The sequence below is a fragment of the Xiphias gladius genome, chromosome 6 (genome assembly GCF_016859285.1).
Source record: "Xiphias gladius isolate SHS-SW01 ecotype Sanya breed wild chromosome 6, ASM1685928v1, whole genome shotgun sequence".
Taxonomy (NCBI): domain Eukaryota; kingdom Metazoa; phylum Chordata; class Actinopteri; order Istiophoriformes; family Xiphiidae; genus Xiphias; species Xiphias gladius.
Genome location: NC_053405.1, coordinates 4262010 through 4269998, shown reverse-complemented (window position 1 = coordinate 4269998; position 7989 = coordinate 4262010).

Below are 7989 nucleotides of genomic sequence, written 5' to 3'. Positions count from 1 at the left end.
TGACATAAATCAGTACAAAGAAAGGATTATGGGATCGCTACGGGAGTTTTAGCAACGGTTCCAGGTCTTTGGTGAACTTGAGACAGAATTCACAGTTCTTCGCGCGCCATTCACAGCCAAGGCTTCTGATCCGTCGGCGGACATTTAACTCGAGATAATGGACTTGCAGTGTCATTCAGATTTGAAGGACAAATTTTCCTCGGTTGGCTCGGATGCATTTTATTCAGTATCTCTTGCCAGGGTACCCTGAATTGACAGCCCTGGCCGCAAAAGTTTCGTTCTCAAAGCTACTTACCTTTGAGAACAATTGTTTTCTGTAATGAACATGAACACACAAGCATAACATTCTGAAACTGGCAACTGCTCCGGATATGACACATTATTGATGCACTTGTGAAGGCTAAGAGGCGCCAGGTCTCAGGAGCAAGTTAAACACTAAGTAGCCTACTTCATGTAAAATGCTGCTTCACTCTGAACAGAATACATTTCTCTGAAAAAAAAACAAGGAACACTTACTGTGGTCATATTTATTATTTTATATATATTATTAAAAGATATTGAACATCGTGCAAAATATTCTCAATCTGCAGCTTCAGTACAAAAGAATTTGTGTCAGACTTCTGTCTTAAAACAATATTGGTGGAACCCTATTGCTGAGGCAATGCCAAAACTTTTGATTTGTAATTGGTTTGTAAGACAGGGGATAACTTATTCTTCTTCACTTATAGCTTCCACGTTAGTTGATGTTGTTGTTAAATCTAAAGTATTTCTAGATCTCAAGAAGTTGTTCGAATCATAAAGAAGTAAAATACTATTGTTGTTCAGTTCCAAAATACTGTACATGTAAATGTTTTGTAAACGCCTTCGTAGATCCACTCTGCTCTGTAAATTGTAACACACGTATGATAGCAGACAGACTGAATGTGGAAAAACTGAGACGTAATGTTGAAATTGCACTCGTTTTTTCTGAAGACATATCGATGCACTTGCGAAGGCTAAGAGGTGAGCCAGTTAGACAATAAGTAGCCGACTTGATGTAAAATGCTGCTTCAGAAGCTTTCACTCTGATCAGTACAGTTCTCTGGAAAGACGATGAGTACTTGTTGAAATTGCACTTATTTTTCTTAACACATCTCAGGTTGTTTAACGTGCGTTTCGTAAATGGATGCTGCATCAAATGTGAACATTTTCAGAATGTCCTAGTGGTTCTTTACACTAAAAAGGTGAAAAAGATTGGAAGCGTTGTTATTTACAGGTTATTGTGCAATGGTTTTACTAGCCCACTTGAGATCAAATTGGGCTGCACGTGGCCCATGAACTGAAATGAGTTTGATGGTGAAAACAGTTAAATTTATACCTGATAAACCCCAGTAAGCTGGCATTGTTATTGTGAGCATGTTGGCATGCTGTTGTTAGCATTAGCATGGCTGTAACCTCTTAGCCTTGTCTACGTTCCAGAGTAGTCCCTAGCAGCCTAATGAACTGCTTTTTCTAATAACATTTGGCTTTGGTAGAGCTCCTCATTGTCCACTCTGGCACTTGCGTAAAAGACGAGAAAGGTATTTAATCTAAAAAAGGCCCTGTGGCTCACAGGAGGCTCGACCGCCTCTCTTAATAGTTCAGACTTTTGTGCTGTTCACGGTATTTCCTCGCCCTGAAAACACCCCGGCGCTCCAGGCTAGATTAGGCTTTCGCCCGCCGCGATTGGTGAGTGGAAATCACCTTGTAAACAAAATGAATGAGTGGGCAGACGTCCTCTTGTTCCAAAAAAACCAGTACGGCCAAGAGAGTTGAGGTTTTGAATGTAAGAAATTCTAGCGGCTGATGTCTTCCCTGTCACACACACACACACCTGGAGATATTATTGTCATTTTGTGCGATGAGGCAGCGAAAACCTTAAATGTCACAGGGTTGGGTTCAGTGCTGACAGCCACAGGTCCTCTTGGCTCAAATGTGTCGATCGGAAGCAGCTCCTTGTGAGCTTTACAGTGCCTTTTGATATATTGATATTCAGTGACATTTGAATTCAACACGTTTCTCTGTCCTGTTTTTCTTTCTTCCACCGCATTCATGGGCAATGCAACATAATGTTACTATATTTCATAAATTGCTCGGCTGTAAGTAATTACCTGGAATCATTGGTATGGCAGTGTTTCGAGTGGATACTGAAATCACCTATTTATGCTTGTCATAGGAAAATATTTCTGTTATTCATCAAGACTGCCAAAGACAGTGCTGGACCAGAATGCATGATTAAAAAGTTTTGGGGTTTTTTTTTTGTTTTGTTTTTTTTAGTTTTCATCTGTTTGACAAGTGGAGTGAAAAACAGGAACTCTCCGCATTAACAAATTGGTTCTACTGTATGATTCATATCTTTTCTGGTATTGATCATAGCAGTGATGTCCAGATGTCAAGAGGTGTCCATCACATTACAGATTCTGGTCAGAGTTGGGAGGATGGAATTTTTTTTTTTTTTTTTTTTTTTTTCCACATTGCTGTGGGTGAATACTACATCCTTGGAAACCCTGGATCTTTAAAATATTTCTCACTGTCAGGAAATGTAACCCTATGGTTGAGTGAACAAAATGTCAAAGGGGCTTAGCCTTAAGCCAGCAACGCTGCTCTTTATATGATTCTGTGGACCAAGTTATATCTTCACTGCAAGCATATCAATAGATCATAGCTGTTGTCAGCTATAGCTACGATCTATTGACTGATACTGCTTGTACAGCCTGCGCTGTTACTAATCCCGCCACATCTATTGCTACTGTGTAGAAAAAACTAAAAAGCCCAAAGATAATTTCAAGACATATGGGGACAAAATATTTAGCAATCAAGGCCGTTTTCCAATCGAAGCACTCGTCATCCAATTAGACATGCAGCGGCAGATGGCCACATGGTAAGGACAGCTGGTTTTTAGGTTTTCACTGTTTGTCTGTCCATCAGCGTGTCAGTCATGTGCTGCTCCTCCTGCACCTCTCACAAGCCCGAGGCTGAGGCTGTCAAAATTGTCAGGAATGTGTCATGAGCACCCTGCATCACAGAGCTGGGGCGTGAGGCTCCGTGTGAATGACGAGGCAAGAGCTCCATCCAGTGGCGTGGGGTTGTCCGTTGTGAGCAGTCTTGCGGTGCTGCTGGCTCAGAAACGTCCTTAAAAATCTGCAGATGGACGATTACGGCAGCGTGCTCTCGACCACAACACCAGACTGCAATCTCCAAACTCTGTCGGCGTAATAAAGATTTGAGGGTTTATCAATTTAATGCAGTATGTTGGAATGAAATGCCGCTTTTAATTAAGAGCATATCAAGACAGTGAATTGCTGGTAATCATCTGACTGTATCATGGCTAAAAGTCTATCTCTAAGAGTTTTATTTGGTAGAATACAGTGAAATGCAGTCTATGGTGTGTGTGTGTGTGTGTGTGTGTGTGTGTGGGTGTGTGGGTGTACTTGTTCTTAAGAACCCGGCAGGGACTTGAACCTGAATGCACACTTACCCATGGGAACTTGTGTCGCCATGGGAACAAAAACTGAAGTAACCCGAGGGAGAAACTGCTGTTTGAGGGTTAAGACTTGGTTTTAGGTCTCGGGTTAGAATGAGGTGTAGGTTAGGGTTGGGGTTAGGCATATATTTGTGATGGTTAAGGGTTTGGTAATGGGCTAGGGAATGCATTATGTCCACGGGTGTTGCCACAAGGACAGTCGAACAAGTCCCTTTGTGTGTGTGTGTGTGTGTGTGTGTGTGTGTGTGTGTGTGTGTGTGTGTGTGTGTGTATTCAGCATTTGACCTAGATTTGGAATATGGTGAAATGCAGTACAGATCTGGGTTCATGCTTAGGTTAGAATTATAAATAGGTAATAGGAAAATTTACCAGGGAATTTGCAGCACTAAAATATAATATCAACTAAGGTTGGTCCCGTATTATTACTTATCATATCATACAACAACAGAGTTTTCCCCCACAGCCGCCTTACAGGTCAATCCAGCCATGAATAGGTAAATGACACTTTGTGGAATATTTTGTTTTGTTGGCAACTATATCAAAATTCCACTGTCCAAATTAAGTGGCGATTTATGTTAATCCTAAGTATTTTAAAGAAAAGATTTTGTAAATGGTGCTGGATTGGATTGGATTGTGTTTGTGTTTGTCTTTTAAACTTAGTTTCAGCCTCCTTATTACAAGTCACCGTACAAGTCATTTTTTCCAATGAAATCAACAAGGACCATAATAGAGGGTAGGGAAAAAAAAAAAACACATCGAACTTCCACGTCTTATCAGCCCGACACAGTGGGAGTTCTGTTTTGCAGGCGAACCACTTCACACGTATCCTTATCTGAGTCTCACAACCACCTCAAAATACAACACCCCCCCACACACACACACACACACACACACACACCCACCCCCTGTGCCACCTCCTACCCCAACGGCATACACACACTCACTGTTTGTTTTAAAGGCAGCCTCCCGACTGCAGCAGCCTCATATGATTTGCCAGTAGAGGAAAAAAAAGCGGAGATTGTGGAGAGAGGGGTTTGGTCTGTTAGGAATCAATGCATCTGGGTTGCCTTTGAACACTCGCCATGTCAGATGCTGCAATTCAGAAGCAATGAGGAGGAAAGGATAAATAGGTTAATTGAAATATTAAGCGAGGGCACAGCCAAGAAATTGAAAAACCCAAATGCAATGCTGTTGAGAATAAAATATGCAGCAAAAGATTTCCCTTTGACAAAGGTGAGATTTTTTTTTAAAAGTATTTTTGTAGAGGAGACTCTCGTGTTCTGCCTTTGCTACGCAGCTAGAGTGAGGTTTTTGGAAAGGGTCAGTTTTATGGCTGAACTCCAAACAAACTCCTTGTTCACAGCAGGGTCAACCAAAGCATTTCAGAGCTTACTCAACAAACTGTCAATCTCCGTCCATGTTCACACCAAAATCAAATAACACCGTTTCTTCTAAGGTTGTTGTTTTTTTTCTGTGCCGGTGCAGGCCATACACATGAATATCGTGCCGCGAGCCTTTAGAAGTCCCTCACCACGCTGAGCTCCATTTGGCCCCGCTGCGCACAGCAGGCAATTTCACACACCTGCCGTTGCCTCTCACGGCCCCCGCTCTGTTCCAGCTATCGTAAGACTGTCTAACTTTAACGCGCCGATAAAAAGGAAGCAGAAATGGAGGATAGATACCTTTGATCATTACTTCAGTCCCAGCACAGACTGGAGAACATTACGGAGGACAAAAAAAAAAAAGAAAATGAGGTAGTCTGACTCCTTAAAATGAGAATCAGTTTCATCGCCGTCTGCTGTAATTTAATAGGAATAAGACGGCAGGTCAGAGATGATTTAAAAGTGTAATAAGTCCAGAGAGTAGGGTGAGGGATTAAGATCTGGTAATCTTGGTACAGCATCTTGCAGTGCTGTTGTGTGAATGTTATTTTCATACCTGAACACTTTTGCTGTATTATTCTGTATATCAATATACTTTGTCAGTTCAAGTCTTATTCTAACAACAGGAAGAAAATAAGATACGGTATCTGTTTTATGAAAAGAGAAGATGGTAAGTATCCAAACAACATCATATGACAGCTTCGGCCCGGACTTTCCGGTATCTCTCTGGAGAAATTGAGGTGAACAAAACTTCGCCGATGTATAAACGATGTTTAAAAAATAAAAACAAAACAAACGGGGGGAAATATACTGCATGTAAGGTCGTTTCCCCATGTTGGTACGGTCATGCTTCTCCTGGCACAGTGAAAATTAATATATAGCATCTGTGCAAATGGTCTGGAGCACATCAACGCAGAAAATAAGAATAGTAAAAAAGAAAGTTCAAATCGGATGAAGTTTTGGTTTATATGTAGCGAGGCGAAGATCCAGACACAGCAGGTGCAGGAATAGTTGCTACTAGTTGTACTATTGCTGATGCCGCTGCAATTATCAATAGCAATACAGCCCCCTGTGGTATTATTTCATGAATCCAAAACCTATAGAGGAAAAAGAAAGGTTGGCAGAATGAGAGAGTGTAGATGATGATGGATGTGAGGATGAGGAGGACACAAAAACTTTTGAAATGAATAGTATCTGCGGTGCGTCTGCTTTTCGATCAGACTAAAAGGGCACACGTCACTCTGCTGCTCATCGCCCTCGCGGCACTCCCATGGCCGCCCCAATCAAATTCAGGTCTCTAACGCATGCCTACAGAGTGACTTCTGGGTCTGGGCCCATCTACTTGAAATCGATCATACAGGCTTACGCTCCTACTTGGCCACTGCGTTCCTGCCATGGCCATCCCTGCACACGGGGCAATCACAGTCCAGACTGTTCTCGTTTGTTGTTACCAAAGCTTGGGCGTCCCTCTCTGTCTTCAAGAACCTCTTGAAGACTCATCACTTCCGAGAGAGTTGAGTCTTTTCATCTCTTCCGAGAGCACCTCCTCTCCTAACACACCCAACACCCCAACATGCCTAACCGGCGCTCACTGCGCACTTTCTGTGAACTTCTTTACCTGATCTCTTTGCTCGTTGTCTTTTGAACAGATCTAGTACTTTGCTCTTACTTCAAGGTCTCCTACTGTACTGAAGCTTTCATTTTGTCCCTCACTTGTAAGTCACTTTGGATAAAAGCATCTGCCAAATGAGTAAATATAAATGTCAGTGCAGTACCTGAAGTAATTAACACTTGAAATGGGTTTTTCTTTCAAAGCTACAATTAAAAAAAAAAAAACACACTCAGCATGGCGAAGGACAAATATTGTAGGAACATGGCAATCCAAAAAATGTTTTAAAAGTGCATGGAAGGTTCAAGTGAACCTTTTGAGACTGATGAAAGAACTAATGTTGTTGAGAAAGATTAAAATAAAAAGTAAAAAGGCAGAATTAAGAATTGTCAGTTAAGCTGTATTTATTCAGGAAGTTTCCCTGAGAACAATATAATGTTTGCGAAAGAGACCTGAGAACAAAACATGCTCGCGGTAGGACGAGTCAGTCACACAACGTTCAACGGGCGCCTCTTTGAACAATCACACCGCGCGTCCGAAGCGCACATATGTCACACCAGAGTGTCCACAGTCCCATCTATGGTTAAGTTTGGGCAACAAAAGGTGGTTGAGTTCAGAGACAGACTGTGGCTTTGGTAAAATGTAAATACACATGTCACTGTGAACTTCTTCTGCATTGAACCAGACCGAGTGCTGCGGCTACACGTTGGCAAGTGGATATTTTGGCAGACAAAAAATACATTGTCGGAACATTTTACAGATAAATTCAGTGTCAGCATATTTGTGACTCTCCAAATACGTAAATTAACACCATATAAATAAAATAAAGTTCGCAATAAAGTTTCCCTAGGACGTTTTTGCAGTTGCAAATTAGGTGTATATAGGCTAAACATAATTTCTTGGAGAAAGGGGTTGAATATTTCCCAGTTCGGAGCCGGTATGAGGGACTTTTAATGCTAACGTATTCCCGCACGCTCTCTTCCCATAAAATCCATGTATGCAGTGCAGGGATGTGCCGTGACTTTTACAAGGAGGCAAGCAGAGCCGAAGAACCAACTAATAACGACACAAAAGGGAACATTATTCAAAAGAATAGAATTGAAGAAAAATATTGGAAAGAACAACACTATGATTTTACTCTGACAGTGCAAAGGTCAGAATGAGGGTTTCTGTATCTGTTTTCTCCGGCATTAGTCACTGAACACCACATATTGTAAATCTGACAACATTAAACCAGAAATGCCAAAGACATGAATATAAATAATATTTCTTTGCTGTGACCTTGATGTTGAGAATTAAGTCATGGAGACACTCTGACAGTTTGAGCTGAGGCAGAGCTTTTCTGTTGACACCCCACTGGTGAGTCATAATTCGCCGCTGGATATTTTAAATTACAGACTACAGTAATTCTCATCTCCGGAATGATTGCCTTGCCTTATTTTTTTCTCTCCCTAAGTGCTAAGAATTCACTGCCGAGCCACCCAGCAAACTCCAAG